This window comes from Hippopotamus amphibius, chromosome X, assembly GCF_030028045.1.
Source record: "Hippopotamus amphibius kiboko isolate mHipAmp2 chromosome X, mHipAmp2.hap2, whole genome shotgun sequence".
Taxonomy (NCBI): Eukaryota; Metazoa; Chordata; class Mammalia; order Artiodactyla; family Hippopotamidae; genus Hippopotamus; species Hippopotamus amphibius.
This window is the reverse complement of record NC_080203.1, coordinates 33087110-33105195: the sequence shown is the minus strand read 5'-3', so window position 1 is coordinate 33105195 and position 18086 is coordinate 33087110. Positions and strand designations below refer to the sequence as shown.

General features: G+C 40.3%; 1 protein-coding gene and 1 pseudogene across 2 annotated transcripts in view; both read right to left on the bottom strand.

Moving 5' to 3' along the window:
* The window catches only part of KLHL13 (kelch like family member 13), a 300973-nt gene that overhangs the window by 203534 nt on the left and 79353 nt on the right, over positions 1–18086 (bottom strand). The gene's annotated exons all lie outside the window — the stretch shown is intronic.
* LOC130841810 (40S ribosomal protein S20-like) lies at positions 2254–2613 on the bottom strand (annotated as a pseudogene).

The window sequence follows — 18086 nt, the reverse complement described above, 5'->3', positions numbered from 1 at the left end:
TCTGTCTAGGATGGATGACATTTGAACTCCTAAAAGCCAAATGATAATTTACCCCACAGTTTTACTTCACGAATTTCAATGTTAACTGTTTTTAAAGTAATTACACTTATATGTGCATTTCATTAAAAACAGGTACCACAAAAGGGGATGGGATGATGAGTGAGCTTTTTCTTTTTCACACCTTCGTGTACTTTTTAAAGTGTTCCACAAGGATTATATCTTGTTTTTAAAATCAGAAAAAAATGCTTACAATATGAAGAATCACATAATCTAACTCTCATTTTGAGCTACTTTAACCTCTTTAGGATTACAAAGACTCAGTGCTGCACAATTTAGAATAGTGATAAAAGCTGAGAGACATGATTTGAAAAGGTGACTGTGATCATTCCAAATATTTTAATTGTGAAAGAGTATTATCTGATAGCTTCAAACTCGGTGCCACTCTTAATCAAAGCCAATCTCTTTCCATTGGACAAAACTGCATTCTCATTGCTTTAATAAAAAGATCACCTCTTGACTTAAGCTTGTCTTGAGGTCCATTCACCACTCTCAGGTAGGTACCACTTCCAGGATGTTATAAATGAGGGGTTTAGTAAGGGTCAGGGGGGCAAGGGGGAAAGAGGGAGATGAGCCACACTGCTTAGTTTCCACACATTCAAAGTGTGACTACCACCTTCCCATCACTCACCCCTTAACTTTTAGCACTTTGACATTCTGACATAGATAATTTCCTTGCAGATTTAGCTATCACTCTTACAATCCACACTGTCCAACTATTCTATATGCAAATACGTACAAGGAGAAATAAGAAAGAAGCTGATCCACAAAGGGAAACGGCTGTAGAATGATGGCAGCTTCCTCATCTCCCCTCAGGTCAAGCACTGCTTGATGCATATACATCCTTTTGCAGATAAGGTTAATTGCCCCTATATGCCGGATATCCCAGTGAATTACAGGACTACTGTAGTTACAAAATAAAGGAATGGAATTAGACCAAATATAATGTCATAGGAAGCACAGTGGGCTGACCTGAGCTCTGAGCTCTGCTACCAAGCATAACTTTGGGTTAATTGTTACATTAGAAAACTGAGCTGGAATAACTCTATAGGCCATTGGAGTTCTAAAGTTCCATTATTTATCAGATTGCAACTTGTAGGCATATCACAGTAACAACTTTGTTTAGTAAATAACTGATTTTCTTTAGCAGCACTGGGATTTTTACAAGATGCCTGTAATTCACATCATTCTGGTGTTAGATAAATATTCCTACTACTGAAACATAAGCCTCTTGTAGTCAGTGGCAGATTTGGGATATAGCTGTATTATCTTTAGCTATGATCCTCTTAGGGCTGCCTAGCTCTACAAGGTCAATGCTCTGACACATGTCTTGCAAGGTATACCTAGGTTCTGCTGTAAGCACTCTACAATTTAAGTTGCAAAACCACTACCTGATATAACAACTCACTATCTAGTGCAAACTGGGAGAAACTGTTACTTCATTTAGAAAGAAACAAAAAAAATTTTAATTGGTATCATATGCCTTTTAACTTGAAAGTATTGGCCGAAAGAGTAACATGTAATCTAATTATACTACTATTTACAGTTTGCAGTAGGAATTTTGGGGCTTCATGGATTCTAAGTGGATCAATCCCAAATCTCTAGTTCTGTGTCCAGCCCAAAACAATCCCCTGAGCTCTAGACCCACGTAATCCAGCTGCTGATTGGATGTCTCTCCCACTTTTCTGCCCACAGACACTTGAAATCAATGTATCCCAAACTGAACTCATCACCTCCTGCTCCTGCATCCTAAATCTACTGCTCTTTCTTTATCTAAGATCTAGGGAACAGAACTGCCATTGTCTTGGGGGCTTATGTTTTAAATCTCAGCATGTCATCTTTGACTCCCCTCTCTTGTGCCTAATCAGTTGTCACGTCCTGTCAAGTCAAGTCACTCCCACGTTCGGCATCTCTCCCATCCATCTTCTCCCCATGCCTACTGCCCTACCCCCTAGTTTAGACTCCATTCACTCCCAGCTATACTTCTGAAGTGATCTTCTAACTGGTCTCACTGATTTCAGTTTGTACCCTTTCCCCTTCAATTAATCACTCACACTGCTACCAGATGAAATACAAAGACTTAAGATTTATACTCTTCTACTCTTAAACTTTCAGATGCACCCTTATTCCTGTGGAATATTGGTTTTCAGACTTTAAAAAAACACAACTGATTATCAATTTGTTAAAAAGGTTGATTTAAGCATCTGCAATGGTGACTTCAACCTCGACTCGTGGCTCAATACTGATGGAAGTGATCTGCTTAACAATCTCAGAAGGGCTGTGCAAGGCAATGAGTCGCTTGTGGATCCTCATCTGAAAATGATCCCAAGTCTTAGAAGCTCTCACCACTGAGAGTTTTCCTTGCAGTTATTCTTACAGTCTTGGTAGGTATCCGAACTGGTCCTTTCACTTTGAGATCCTTGTACTTTGTGTCTCTGATCAAGTCAGCACACACCTTCTCCAAAGATTCTGTGTTGTGGCTGGTTAAGGTAATTCTAATTTGGTGAGTCGCCACTTCTGGTTGTAGGGGAGTCTTTCAGGGTCTTTAAAAGCCATAGCTGCGGCAAGGCTTCCTGACCAGGCAAGCCCAGGCTCTGCAGCGGCAGTAACCACATCTTCCTCAAAGAACCAGACTTTTTAAAATTTTCCAAATCAGATTAATGCTCTCACAGATGCAAATTTGACACAGACCCCCAATGTATAAAACAGATAAAAATTATATTTTCTTAATATGAATTTATTTTCTAAGTTAAAAATCATCACATTTATGTATCATAAAACCAATCAATGAGAAAAATGAGGCTCTTCTGATAAACACAAAACTCTGAAATCACGGGTAAGGGAATTACATTCTTTTTAAAAAAATTTTATTGGAGTATAGTTGATTTACAATGTTGTGTTAGTTTCAGGTGTACAGCAAAGTGATTCAGTTATACATATACATATATCCACTTTTTTTAGATCTTTTTCCCATATAGGCTATTACACAGTATTGAGTAGAGTTCCCTGTGCTACACAGCAGATCCTTATTAGTTATCTATTTTATATATAGTAGTGTGTATATGTCCATCCCAATCTTCCAATTTATCCCTCCCCCCACTTACCCCATGGTAACCAAGGGAACTACATTCTTATACTAACATTCGATTTATTTGTTTTTTTTGTTTTGGTGGTACAGTATTGAGAAAATTCTTACCCAGTTAAGTAGTGGCAAATGCTAACTGGTTTAACAGTTCATCTTGCAAGAGATCTTATTTGCACAAGAATACAAAAGTAGCTTCAGGCTTCCTAGGTGGCGCAGTGGTTAAGAATCCGCCTGCCAGTGCAGGGGACACAGGTTCAATCCCTGCTCCAGGAAGATCCCACATGCCAGGGAGCAACTAAGCCCGTGTGCCCAAAAACAAACAAACAAACAAACAAACAAACAAAAGTAGCTTCACTATAAGGTCTGCACCAAAATAAGTTAAGTGGTAGCATAAATTATTTTAGTGTTTTTCATGTTAATATTTGTATATTACATATTAAAACATGTAATGTATTATAGTTTCAAAATATATATTTCAACAAATATTTTTAATGTAGAAAATTAAATCAGGGGCTTCCTTGGTGGCACAGTGGTTAAGAATCCTCATGCCAATGCAGGGGACACAGGTTCGATCCCTGGGCTGGGAAGATCCCACATGCCGCAGAGCAACTAAGGCCGTGTGCCACAACTACTGAGCCTGTGCTCTAGAGCCCGCGAGCCACAACTACTGAGCCTGTGCTCTAGAGCCCATGAGCCACAACTATTGAGCCCACACGCCACAACTACTGAAGCCCATGTACCTAGAGCCTGTGCTCCACAACAAGAGAAGCCATCGCACTGAGAAGCCCATGCACCACAACGAAGAGTAGCCCCTGCTCACCACAACTAGAGAAAGCCCATGCACAGCGACGAAGACCCAATGCAGCCAAATATAAAACAATAATAAAATAAATCTTAAAAAAGAAAAGAGAATTAAATCAAATATCTACGGAACCCTTAGAATCTCTGAGTTCACGAAACAAGTTGAAACTCTTGCCATAAAGAAAGTGCTTGGCGATCTGGCCTCAATCTATTCTTCTGAACTTCTTGCCCTTTACTGCCTTTCACACAATCTTAAAAAGAATGAAATCTTGTTATATTATGTTTTCCAGATTATTAGTATTAGAATACGTACAGAAGAAAACATACTAACAATAGAATGAAATGGAGAAAAATCATCCCAAATCCCTCCATCCAAGGCTGACTACTACAAATGTTTTATTATAATTTCTTTCAATCTTTTACCTTTCATGGTAAGACAGATAGCTATAGAGAACTGTGCCAAACACTTCAATAGATGATCTCATTTAGTACTCACAAACACCCTATTAGGCAATTAATGTTATTCATTACATTGAACACTGAGGATCAAAGAGGTTGAGCAACTTGCCCAAAGTCACACAGTGAAGTGCAGGGCTGGCCTTCAATTCACCATCTGCTTGACTCCAGAGACTACGGACTTAACCACAACGTTGTAGTGTTGCTTCCCTTTCCGTGCCCTCTTTCTCTTTCTTTAGCTCTGCCCACTTTCATTTACTGTTCTTTGAAGACATCTTCCTCTGCTTGGGCCATTTCCTTTGCTAAGACTGCCCTTTCCCCCTGTCTGCTTAGCCAAATCCTGCTGACCACTCAAACACCACCCACTCTTCACAGCTTCTCTAATCCACCCTCAGCTCTCCTCCTGGAACTCCTGATGCGCTTTCCTGTACTCCATCTACTTCTCCTCCTCTCTCAACCTCCTTGCCTTCCCCTGCCCCCCAACGCTCTAACACAGACAGCAGGGCTTTACCATATTTGTCAGTGCTGAGTGACTAGTGGCCCTGCTCCAGTTCCCACGCTTTGGATCTGGGGCTGAGCAGTTACTCCAGGATGCAGCTACACTGGGCTGGAGGCTTGGCCCTCTGATACGAAGTGAAACGGAAGCTCCTGTGCACACAAGTCAAAAAAAATCATTCCTTCTAGTGATCTAGTCAGAGCCAATCTGCCACCCCGCCTCCCAGGGCTGCCCATTGCATTTTTCACTTCTTTTCCGCTCAAGGCTGCCCCTGACATTACTTTGAAGAGGATTCCCTCTTGATAAAGTCATTCGCAATGTGAGATGATGCCAGCTTTGTGATCCGCCCCAGGTTGTACAAAGGCAGCCCTGGTAGCTAAACAAGTTTTCTTTGCTTTATTCGCAAGTTTTTGTGGCCCCCTAAGGAGGCCATTACAATTGAAAAGCAAGGCTCTGGATCGGAGATTATGAAACCTAGTTTCATGGAACTGTGTTTCCAAGCTTCACAAGCCATCCCTAGGGGTCCTTGAAAGAAAGTGTGGACATGTTTATCTAACCCACTTGGTTAAGGGTGAGAGCAAGAGATTGTCTGTACATATGCCAACTGGAATGTGGCCTCAAGTGACTGGGAGTGGAAGCCATGAACGCTCTGGATGAGTGCCATTTATAGAAAGAGAATTTGCCAATGTGTTTCTGATACACCACATCCTTACTACAGGGATGTGGGAAAATGTGAATCTCCAGCCTGTACTTTGCCCTAAATCCAAGATCCATATGTCCAACTGCTGAGAGACGTCTTTACCTAGATGGATGACAAACGTATCAAATTTCACATGTCGCAATGAGCTCCTGATAGTCCCTCTAACCTGGGGAACCCTGATCTTCCAGTTGTTTAGATCATTCTTAGCGCTTTTTTCTCACGCTCCACATCTGGTCCAGAGTAAATCCTGCTGGCCCTACGGCCAGAGGTGGACCACTGTTCACCATCCTATTGCCACCATTCTGTCCTAGGTCACCACATTTTCCCCTCTGGATTATCACAGTGGCCTGCTGACAGGTTTCCCTACTCTCCCCTCACCCATATTCAGCCTAGTCTCCACCCAGCAGTCAGGGTGATATTGTTGGAACTTAACAGAATTGACTCAAAACCTTCCAGGGACTTTAATTTAGCTCACAGTGAAAGCCTCGCTGTTCCTTGAACGTGCCAAGCACACTCCCACCTCAGGGCGCTGCACTTGCTCTTTCCTCCACCGGGAAGGCTTTTTCACCAGATCTCCGCAGGGTTACCATCTCCATCTCTTTCCAGTCTTTACTTAAAATTCATTTTCTCATCTTCTCTTTCTCATCACCTTCCCCAGCCACATCACCTTCCCCAGCCACACTTTATGAAATTGCAAAACAAATATCCTGATATCTCCATTCTCCCTTCCCTGTTTTACAGCTCTTCCTAGGACTATCATTAGCTAAGAAACTATGCATTTTACAGTATTCATCATGGTAGTTGGTTGACTACTTCACTAGAACAGTAGTTCCATGCGGGCAGGAAATTTTATCTGTTTTACTCAGTGCTGTATCAGTAGTGTCAGAACAGTGCCTGCACATAGTAGTCACTCAATAAATGCTTGTTAAGTAAATGGATGTTTCATGAATGAAAGATACCAGATCTGGATAAAGAATGGATTCACCCTAGTTTAATGATTTTCAAACTACGTACAAAGCCCCCGGTGACCCCTTACCAGGAGAAGGGAAGGGACACAAGAGGGTAAAACTCTGGATCCTCCAGCCCCCTGCTTTTAACCAGAGCAGACCCAAGGCTTACATATTGCCCTTCCATGACAGCCTTGTTTTTGAAAAAACATTATTTGGATGGGTTTTTAAGAATTGTTTAAAAATGATTGCCCTAAAACTAAAGAAATCAGATAACCTCTTCAGGGTAAGAATGATGAGCTGCTTCAGGGGATGGATACATCAAGTATTTCTCTAGTTCCATCATCTTCTATTTGGACTCTGACAGCCCAGGTGTCCCAAAGAATGCCACATGAGCTAAACATGGTACATTTTCCTGAGAAGAAACTTTATCCCAAATTTGGGAGCAAGTACTAATATTCTATTGAAACAATGGATGGAGCAGAATAAAAGCTTTTCATGAATATAAAAAATAAAACACAAGCTTAAACAGAAACTGTGTATCTGCATGAAGCCACTTCAAACTACTCATTGAATTGGCAGAGGGTCTACGTATAATTTTCTCCACCATTAAGAAAAGCAGAATTGTTTGAAGAGCACTATATCCAGGTGATTTGGATGGAAGGAAGAAGCAGCTGAGAAATAAAGAGATGTCATCAAGATGGCCTAAAAGTACAAGACAAGCGTACCTAGGTAGGCTTCTTACAGTAATACCTTAACATTGGCCTGGAACTTTGTGCTGAGCAGGTAGGATGTTCTAAGCCCTCTCTGTGTACTGTACAGATGCCATTAGAAAATATGTCATAGTCAGAGCCTCTGTTTTTCCTGTTTCACTAGGAAACAGCATCAGATTTCCCGTAGCTCAGGGCATATGGATAGAATAGCTTCCCCCGGGAGGCCTGGGCCAATGGATAGAACAGCAAAACCTAGAATTGGAGTGAAGCATTTATTTCATTCTATACATATGTATTAAGCACCTACTCCATACTCAGTACTGAGATTAAAAAGAAAAAAGTATGACACTATTTTTTTAAACATGAGATTTTTTTTAACAGTTACCATAATTATAGTTATCTAACCAACTAAAACTGTGCTAATAGTAAATAGGGATGGTGATAGTTGCAAAATACATGTACATCTCAAGTGCTCCCACTTATTAGGAAGTCTGAGAACCCCCACTGGATATGATAAGCCTGTAGCTAGGAAGCATAATTTTCACTAGCAACATTTTCCACAGTAGCTATCATTCATGCTGGATTAATCATATTTATTGGTGTCTTAGGAAGGAAAGTACCAGAGTCGTGAATGAGGAGATGATTGATCTCCATAAATGATCTATGTGGCTACTACACATTAGGAAATAATACAGAAGAAGAGCTCTAGGTTGAAAAAAATAACAGGAGCTCCGAGTTCTTCTACTAGCTCTGCCATTAAGTCACTGTGCCACTTCCCCTCTCTGGGCCTCAGTTTCCTCATTTATAAAATGAGGGCTTTGGTGGATGAGATCCCCTCCAATGTTCCTTTTAGCTCTGACATTCTGTGAGTCTATAAAACCCACATTCACAGCCAAACCACTCAGTGCACATATGTATTCTAAAATAGTCAACAAACACCAGCAACATGTAAGGACTAGAAGTGAGTGAATGAGTCGTCAGGGAGAGCCCCATTAAACAAATGGACCTTGCTCATCAGTCTCCTTTTCAACAGACAGAAGCAAGAATTCAAAGTCCAAGAAACAGCTCTGCCTCACCCCTTCTCACACCCCATTCCAATGCAAGATTACTCTTCAGCACTTCAGAAGTCAAATAAGGGACTGTCAACAAATCCAGATCTAACCTAATGAGCCCCATAAGGCTGGTTCGTGGATGAAGGGAAAGCACGGAACAGAATGTGAACAATTATACTTAATGATTTAGATATGATTGGATTTAAGGCTACCTCGGCTAATATTCATCTAAGCAAAAAGTGAGGAAGACCATGGGGCCTAGGCGGGAGGGCAAGAAAACACACATGGCAAAAGAAGTGGATGGCTGTCCAGTCTTTGGTTCCTATTCCGTCTTCTATAAGAACAACAGCATTTCTTTCTAGATGCAGTCTGGCCACACATCCACTTGACCTTCTTTCAGTTTGGGTTTTTTAAGGGCTATATGACAAAATAATACAGGGCCAGAGCTAGAGAGCTCCTAGAGAACGTCTAGTCCAGGGCTCCAACTGGTAGCAGGTGGGCTTAATTCAGCACGTGTTGTTGAGACCAACACAGGTTTAAAATAATTTAGATTTTTTGAGGACCTCTGAGCTTAGCACAGACTCTCCTGTTCCTCCAGATGGCCACCATTCCTGGACTTACACCAAGCAGCATGGCCCCAAAACACTTCTGATTTTGACCTAAGACTCAGAGACCAGACCTTTCCATTTCACCATGGCTGCCTTTCAGTCTCCCTTCCTTTACAGCCACCCTCTCAAGTCTCAGCCTCACCTTGGTTTCCAGCAGCTTTCCAAAACTAAATAACCCCAACATCAAATCAGTCCCAACATTTTCTGAGAAGAGACTTCATGAGAAGGCACTTAATTTGGACCTGACAGTGCTCCCCCTGCACTTCCACTCTGGCCAGTACAAGAAGCACTTCGAAGTGAGCCTGCACACTGAGCACTGGAGACAGAGGACTACTGCAGGCCAGGGTGGGATCAGCTAGGTTCTTCAGTGCTTTCAGAGCCAGAGCACCAGAGCCTCTGTACATTTGCAACTCACTAGAAGGCTGGGCCATACAAGGGGTTTTACTTACTGAAGTATTAAAAAACAAAACCACAAAAGACCCTGTGACAGGAGGCTACCACCTGGAAAGAAGGCAAGATAGTGAGTCCTTAGGAGCTACTTCACTAGCATTTTTTCAGGATGCCTGCCGTGTTTCCCTAATTGTCCTGGAAATGCCCACATTCAAATACTATGTCCCACTGTCAGATCATTTGTACTAATTTGTTGTTCAAAAAATGTAATTACCATCCTTAGATATATACCTACTCAGGAGAAAGAGACAGCTCAGGCGATATTTATTTCACAAGCAGACAGACAAAAGTATCTTTTTTTTTTTCTCTTTTTTCCTCTCTAGTTTCCTTTTCTTCAGATTCATTCTTTAACAAGGGGCTGGCTTATGCTCTCACCCTCATTTCAAACTAAGACATTAGAATCTATGCTTGGCAGTGCTGGAGGCTGGAGTAGAGAAGATAAAGTGTATAAATTATTATTTAAATCAAAAGACAAAAACTGGAGGCCTAAAGTCATGTTCTGTGTGGCCCACACAGTGACTTGCATCATTTTTAAAAAGCTACTGACATTTGAAAAGTGGGAGATTTTACCTAAAAATCCATATTTCTATCGTTCCTATTGTAGAAAAGATCAATGAGACTAAGAGCTGGTTCTTTGAAAAGGTAAACAAAATTGATAAACCTTTAGCTAGACTCATAAAAAAAAAAGAGAGAGGACCCAAATCAAAAAATCAGAAATGAAAAAGAGTAAGTTACAACCAACACCGCAGAAATATAAGGGATCATAAGAGACTACAACGAACAACCACATGCCAATAAAATGGACGACCTAGAAGAAATGGACAAATTCCTAGAAACGTATGATCTCCCAAGACTTAACCAGGAAGAAATAGAAAATATGAACAGACCAATTACCAGTAATGAAATCAAATCAGTAATTAAAAAAAAACTCCCAACAAACAAAAGTTTAGGACCAGATGGCTTCACACATGAATTCTACCAAGTATTTAGAGAAGAGTCAACACCTATATTTCTCAAACAACTGCAAAAAATGTCAGAGGAAGGAACACTTTCAAACTCATTTAATGAGGCTACCATCACCCTGATATCAAAACAAGACAAAGATAACACACAAAAAAAGAAATTACAGGCCACTATCACTGATGAAGAACATAGATGCGAAAATCCTCAACAAAATATTAGCAAACCAAATCCAACAAAACACTGAAAGGATCATAAACCATGATCAAGTGGGATTTATCCCAGGGATGCAAGGATTTTTCAATATCCAGAAATCAATCAATGTGATATATCACATTAACAAATTGAAGAAGAAAAATCATATGCTCATTTCAATAGATGCAGAAAAAGCTTTTGACAAAATCCAACATCCATTTATAATAAAAACTCTCCAGAAAGTGGGCACAGAGGGAATATACCCCAATATAATAAATATCATATATGACAAGCCTACAGCTAACACCATACTCAACAGTGAAAAGCTGAAAGTATTTCTTCTAAGATTAGGAATAAGACAAGGATGCTCACTCTTGCCACTTTTATTCAACACACCATTGAACGCCCTAGCCACAGCAATCAGACAAGAAAAAGAAATAAAAAGAATCCAAATTGGAAAGGAAGAAGTACAACTGTCACTATCTGTGGATGACATGATACTCTACATAGAAAATCCAATCTACTACAGCACATCAATGAATTCAGTAGAATTGCAGGATACAAAATTAATATATAAAAATCTTTGACATAAATCATAGCAATATTTTTTGGATCTGTCTCCTAAAGCAAATAAAAGCAAAAGTAAACAAATAGAACCTAAAAAAACTTAAAAGCTTTTGTGCAACAAAGGAAACCACTGACAGAATGAAAAGACAACCTACTGAATGGGAGATAATATTTGCAAATGATATGACTGATTCAGGGTTAATATCCAAAATATGTGTATATGCAGCTCATGCAACTCAACATCAAAAAACCAAACAATCCATGTTTTAAATGGGCAGAAGACCTGAATAGACATTTTTCCAAAGAAGACATGCAGATGGCTAACGGGCACATGAAAAGATGCTCAACATCACTAATCACTCAAAAAATGCCAATTAAAACCACAATGAGGTATCACTTCACACCTGTCAGAATGGCTATCATCAAAAAGAACACAAATAACAAGTTGGTGAGGATGTGAAGAAAAGGGAACCCTTGTACACTCTTGGTAGGAATGTAAATTGATACAGCCACTGTGGAAAACAGTATGGAGGTTTCTCAAAAAACTGGAAATAGAACTATCAAATGGCCCAGCAATTCCACTCCTGGGTATAAATCCCCCCAAAAAGAAAACACTAATTCGAAAAGATACATACAACCCAATGTTCATAGCAGCATTATTTACAATAGCCAAGATATAGAGGCTATGTAAGTGTCCATTAACAGATGAATGGATAAAGGAGATGTAATACACATATTATAAATATATATAATATACACTCTAAAATGTTGGCTATATTCCCTGTGCTGCACAATATATCCTTATAACATTTATTTTATACACAGTAGTTTGTACTGCTTAATCCCTGACCCCTATCTTGCCCCTCCCTCCTTCCCTTTCCCCACTGGTAACCACTAGTTTGTTTTCTACATCTGTGAGTCTGTTTCTTTTTTGCTATATTCACTAGCTTGTTTTATTTCTCAGATTCCACACGTAAGTGATATCATATGGTATTTGTCTTTCTCTGTCTGATTTATTTCACTAAGAATAATACCCTCAGGGTTTCTCTGCTTGCGCAAGTGGTTAAGAATCGCCTGCCAATGCAGGGGATACAGGTTCGATCCCTGGTCTGGGAAGATCCCACGTACCTCGGAGCAACTAAGCCCGTGCACCACAGCTACTGAGCCTGTGCTCTAGAGCCCATGAGCCACAACTATTGAGCCCACATGCCACAACTACTGAAGCCCACACGCCTAGAGCCTGTGCTCCACAACAAGAGAAGCCACTGCAATGAGAAGCCCACATACCACAATGAAGAGTAGCCCCTGCTCTCTGCAACTAGAGAAAGCCCATGCACAGCAACAAAGACCCAATGCAGGCAATAAATAAATAAATAAATTTATTTAAAAAAAAAAGAAAAAAAGAATAATACCCTCCAAGTCCATCCATGTTATTGCAAATGGCAAATTTTCATTCTTTTTTATAGTTGAGTAGCATTCCAGTGTGTGTGTGTGTGTGTGTGTGTATACATATATATCTCAAATTTTCTTTATCCAATTGCCACCAAAAAACTAATAGAGCTCATCAATGAATCCTGCACCTTCTTATAATAATCATTGTAATCACACTGGGCTCACCCAGGTAATCCTGGATGATTGCCCCATAACAAGATCCTTAACTTAGGGATTCCCTTGTGGTCCAGTGGTTAGGACCCCATGCTTTTACTGCTGAGGGCGCAGGTTCAATCCCTGGTCAGGGAACTAAGATCCTGCCAAAAAAAAAAAAAAAAATCCTTAACTTAGTCACACTTGCAAAGTCCCCTTTGCCATATAAAGTAACATTCCCAGCTTGCAGCATGGACATATTGGCGAGGGAAGCATTATTCAGCCTAACACAATAGATGAGGAGCTTGGGGCCCAGAAAGGGGTAATGACCTGTCCCAGGTCACATACCTATTTAGCAACAGGGCAGAGCCTAACCCCTATATCTCTTGACTTTCCAACCACTATTCACTACACAATCTTTTCAGGGTTAAGCTCTGTGTCTTCCAAGGTAACAATTAACTAATCTGATAAACCATCTTGAAATGGTTAGAGCATGGTCATCAGGAACCTCCTTTCTTATCCAAACAATATCTGGATATTTTGGCATGGCCTTCCAGAGTTACTTTAATGGTGGAAACTTAAGATCAAGAAGAGAGGGTCAATAGGAGAGACATAGAGAACACGTGGGCCCAAATGGAGTTCGCAAGATGATCCAGAGTGACCAAGGCTGAGCTGATCAACAGGATGGTATGATCTTGTTGAGAATTCTGAGGATTGCTTTATACATGTAGGATATAGAGTGCAGTACAATCAATATATGATCAAATTAATAGTTAGCATCCAATTAGCAACCATTACAGATCTAAGGAAATAGGTACGTTTCAGCAGAAAAAGTACATAAAATAAAACACATAGCAGTATTGACTTATATTGATGGACAGTGAATCAAATTAAATTCTTATCAAGACAGACACAATATCCCCTTAATGATATTTAATAAGAGATTTTTTAAAAGATCTTTTGAAATACAGTAGCACAGTGAGTTCTAAACTCGTAAACAATTTCCATCATACAGAAACCATAAAGCTCATATTCATGACAAATTGAATTCTATGCTTCCTAACCTGGCTGTGAGTAAGTGTGGTTATGACTTTTCCGAGAGCATAGTAGGAATACAGAAAACTCTCCTTTTCCATTTATTCTGATTACCACACAGAAAGCATAAATTCTATTTACAATAAAGAGCCATGACAAAGGAGCACTCCATCTTTTGGTTACAGTTAAATTCACACTAAGTATAAAATTATTGATTGCTGCCCAGATATAAGCTACAAAGCTCTAAAGATCAATGAATTTAAATGGCGCCAACTGTAGTGAACATCGAATCAGCCAATAAATTTAGCAGAGTGCCTCCCTAAAGGGGAATTATCATCAGACTCAACACTTTATCTCTGTGGGCAGACGTGTCCATACAGAAACGGTGCATTCCTCTCTACAGGCAAGCCATACAAATCCAGTTTATGTATTCTATTACTAACAAAGAATTCATAATGAAAACAAAAAAGAATCTTTTGAAGAAAATGACGAAGCCTCCAAACCAAACAAATGTGATCCCTTCGTACATATATCTGATTCCCAAACATCAGATTCTTATTGTTTCTCCTCCAAGTTAACCAGCTACCACTTAACCCAGTCATGGGAGACACTTAATCCCTCCTTTGAGGGTTCCAGGTCCTATCCTTCTTTCAAACCCAAGATATACTCTCTTGAATCACCTCAAACCCTATCTATTATGGCTCCAAGAGCTGCCAGCACTTCTTTAAAAAAGACTCCTTTCTCCTACTGGGTGGGAAAAGTCTACATTCCCTCTAAGCCTCAATTTCCTACTCTGAAAAATGGGGATCAGAAAACAATATCTCATTGGTTTGTTGTGAGAATGAAAGATGGAACTTATACGGAGAACTTGGTTCAGTGCCTACCACACAGTGGGTGGTTATAAAAAGGTGATAATAGATAAACAACAAGGACCTACTGTATAGCATAGGGAACTATATTCAATATCTTGTAATAACCTATAATGGAAAAAAATCTGAAAAAGAATATATGTATATAATACATATCTGAATATATATATATAACTGAATCACCTTGCTGTACACCTGAAACGAACACAACAGTGTAAATCAACTGTACTTCAATAAAAAAAATTTTAAGGTAGCAATAATAACAACAATAGTAACCATGATGAGTTTTCTCCATTACTTTCTCTTATCGGGCAGATGAAATCCTCACACTTCCTGTGTTTCCATCAACTTAGATAAAATCATCCCTCTCTCTAATTCCAGTTTTCTCTGCAGAGTCTTTTACTTGGCCAGCACTATCTCCCATATCTGTCCAGAACATAACTTCTGGCTGACTGCCAATCCATCTTTACAGGATCAAATTAACGCATCCAAAGTCCACATTTACACTGACCCCAAAATCATGGAATTTTAGAGCTAGAAGGGACATTAGGGTTTCCCGACTCAGATTGTCCTGTGGTCCAGAATAGTGTTGAAATTCTTTGCTCAAAGAGCAGGTGGGGGAAGGGCAAAGAAGTCAGGGGTCAGTTGAAAGTTCTGCTTTACTTGGATGTTTGGAAAGAACAATCAAGCCCAATTTTTTCCTATTACAGAGGAGGAATCTAAGAGCCAGAGAGGTTATGTGATTTGCTCCAAATCATACAAAAAATTAGTGGCAGAGCTTGAATTACCATCCAAATCTTCTGGCTCCCAATCCTGTGCTCCAGGGCTCTTCCCCATACACCTTGCTGCCCCAGGGGTCCTAACCTTATACTTGAATAGACTCTGTTGAGCTCAAGACTATTAGAAAATCTTATTATGGCTGGCCTAACAATTTGAGTTGTCTCTTTTAAGCAGCCGTGCCCTCCTTAAAAGGATAAATTTTCAACTGCTTGACTCATTTACACCAGGACCATAACCCATTCAGCTCTGAACGATACTGGCCACTTGTTCTGCTATTTCTCCCATTCTGTACCCTCTGAGTCTTTTACATCTACACAATATTATTTTTTTCTTGATAATAACCCACATTTTCTCTCAAATGTACCTAGCATGATATCTGGCCCTCAGTAAGTATTCAGTGAATTACTGCAGACTAAGGGACCAAATGAATAGCTACAAGTTTGCCTCTCTGTAGTGGAAATGGAGCCTCATGCCTTCCTGGATAGCAACCAGTCTAGAGGGACCCAATCCTCAGGACCTTCCTACCACTTAGGCAACTGTGGGGACTGGGCAGATGAGATTCAGGGAGCTTAGAGCCAGCAAGGCTGATTCCACAAGCTGAAGACTGGTGGCGGGTGACAGAGCTCCCAAGATACTTGTTTTGATCCTAAGAGGCTGACACATCTTGACTTGGTGATCTCCGGACTAAAAAGTCTTCTTACATTCTACCTTTTCTTCATTGGGCATTGTTAGCAGAGTGCCTGGCAAATAGCAGGCATGCACTCCACAAAGGTGTGATGAACTCAACTTCCCTGTGCTTCTTGAAACTCCTCTCCCAAACCCCGTTCCCTGCCAACATGTGACTGGGGTCATAAGAATTAGACTTATCCCTAAATTAAATAAATAAATAAATTAATTAATTAAAAAAATGTTCCCCAGCATTACTACCTTTTTAGTTATGTTGCTTTTTTTTTTTTTTCAGCGCTGAACTTTAATTTTTGTTTTGTTGACTTCGGAATTTTATTTTCTCCATTGTCTGATACCTAAGGCCTTGTCCGTCCTAAGCAGTGTATGTGCAGGGAGCCATCTGAGTTTCAGTAATCCTTCCCTCCAACCTCTGCCTTGACTTCCACTGTGTGCTTTGTAAGCAGGATGCTAGTTAAGTGTAGGGCTTTGACAGCAGCTAAGACGTGGGTTCAACACCTAGGTCTACCCCTTACGTCCCAGCTCTGTGACTTTAAGCAAGTTACTTCACCTCTTTGTGCCTAAGATTCCTTATCTGTAAGATAAGAATAAAAATACCTACCAGTGGTATAATAAAAAATATATTTGGACTTTGCCCCTGATTCCTGTCACAAAGCTCCTAAAACCCTTGGAATTTTGTGAGGGACAGGAGTATCTTTTGTTATTCCTAATGAGCCCTCTCAACACCTGAGTTTATGCAAATGACTGACTCCAGGTGGGAGCCCCTGAACAGCTTCAGGATGGAAGCTGGTCACCAGAAAACCCAAAGTGATTGGAGAGCTGGAACTTCCAGCCCTACTGCCTGGACTCCAGGGATGGGAAGAGGGACTGAAGATTAAGTTCTATAAAAACTTTTGGAATAACCAACAAGGACCTACTGTATAGCACAGGGAACTATACTCGATATCATGTAATAACCTATAATGGAAGAGAATGTAAAAAAGAATACACATATATATAAAACTGAATGACTTTGCTGTACACCTGAAACTAACAAAGCATTGTAAATCAACTATATTTCAATAAAATTTTTAAAAAATAAAGTCTTGGTAGCAAAAAAATAAAAAAATAAAACTCTTGGAAAGGGAAACTCAGAGAGCTTCCACATTGGAGAACACATTGATGTGCTTGGAAAGTGGCACACCCAGAAAGGACAGCCACTCTGTGCTCCCCCGCCCGGCCCTTGCCTTAAGCATCTCTTCTTTTTGGCTGTTCCTGAGTTCCATCCACTATAGTAAACCATAATCATAAGTATAGTGCTTATGTAAAGTGCTTAAGGTAAGCAAAGAGTTCTGTGAGTCATTTTAGTGAACCATCAAACATGAGGGGAGACGTCACGGGAACACCTGAATTGGGTAGTCAGCCAGGCAGAAGTGCCGATCACCTATGGACCCCATTTGCCGCTGGCTTCTGAAGTGAGGGCAGTGTTGTGCGACAGAGCCCTTAACCAGTGACGTCTGGGCTGACTCTGGGTAGTGAGTGTCAGAACTGAATCCAATTGTTGGATACTCAGTTGGTGTCAGAGGATTGATTAGAGGAATGGTTGGTGTTGGAAAAGATACCATATATTAGATGTCAAAAGAAAAAACTGCATAGAAGCAACTAAGCCCGTGCACCACAACTACTGAGCCTGCACTCTAGAGCCCACGAGCCACAACTATTGAGCCCACGTGCCACAACTACTGAAGCCCGTGCACCTAGAGCCTGTGCTCTGCAACAAGAGAAGTCACCACAATGAGAAGCCTGCGCACCACAAGGAAGAGTAGCCCCAGCTCGCCACAACTAGAGAAAGCCCATGTGCAGCAACGAAGACCCAATGCAGCCAATAAATAAATAAATAAATAAATAAATAAATTTATTAAAAAAAGAAAAAAAAAGAAAAAACTGCATAGAGTTGTTGCGAGGATTAAATAAAATGATCTGTGACATACAGTAAGTGATTAATAAAAAGTAGCTCTTACTGTTACTTGCATGACGGTGCTTCTTCAGTAGTTTCTGAATACCACTG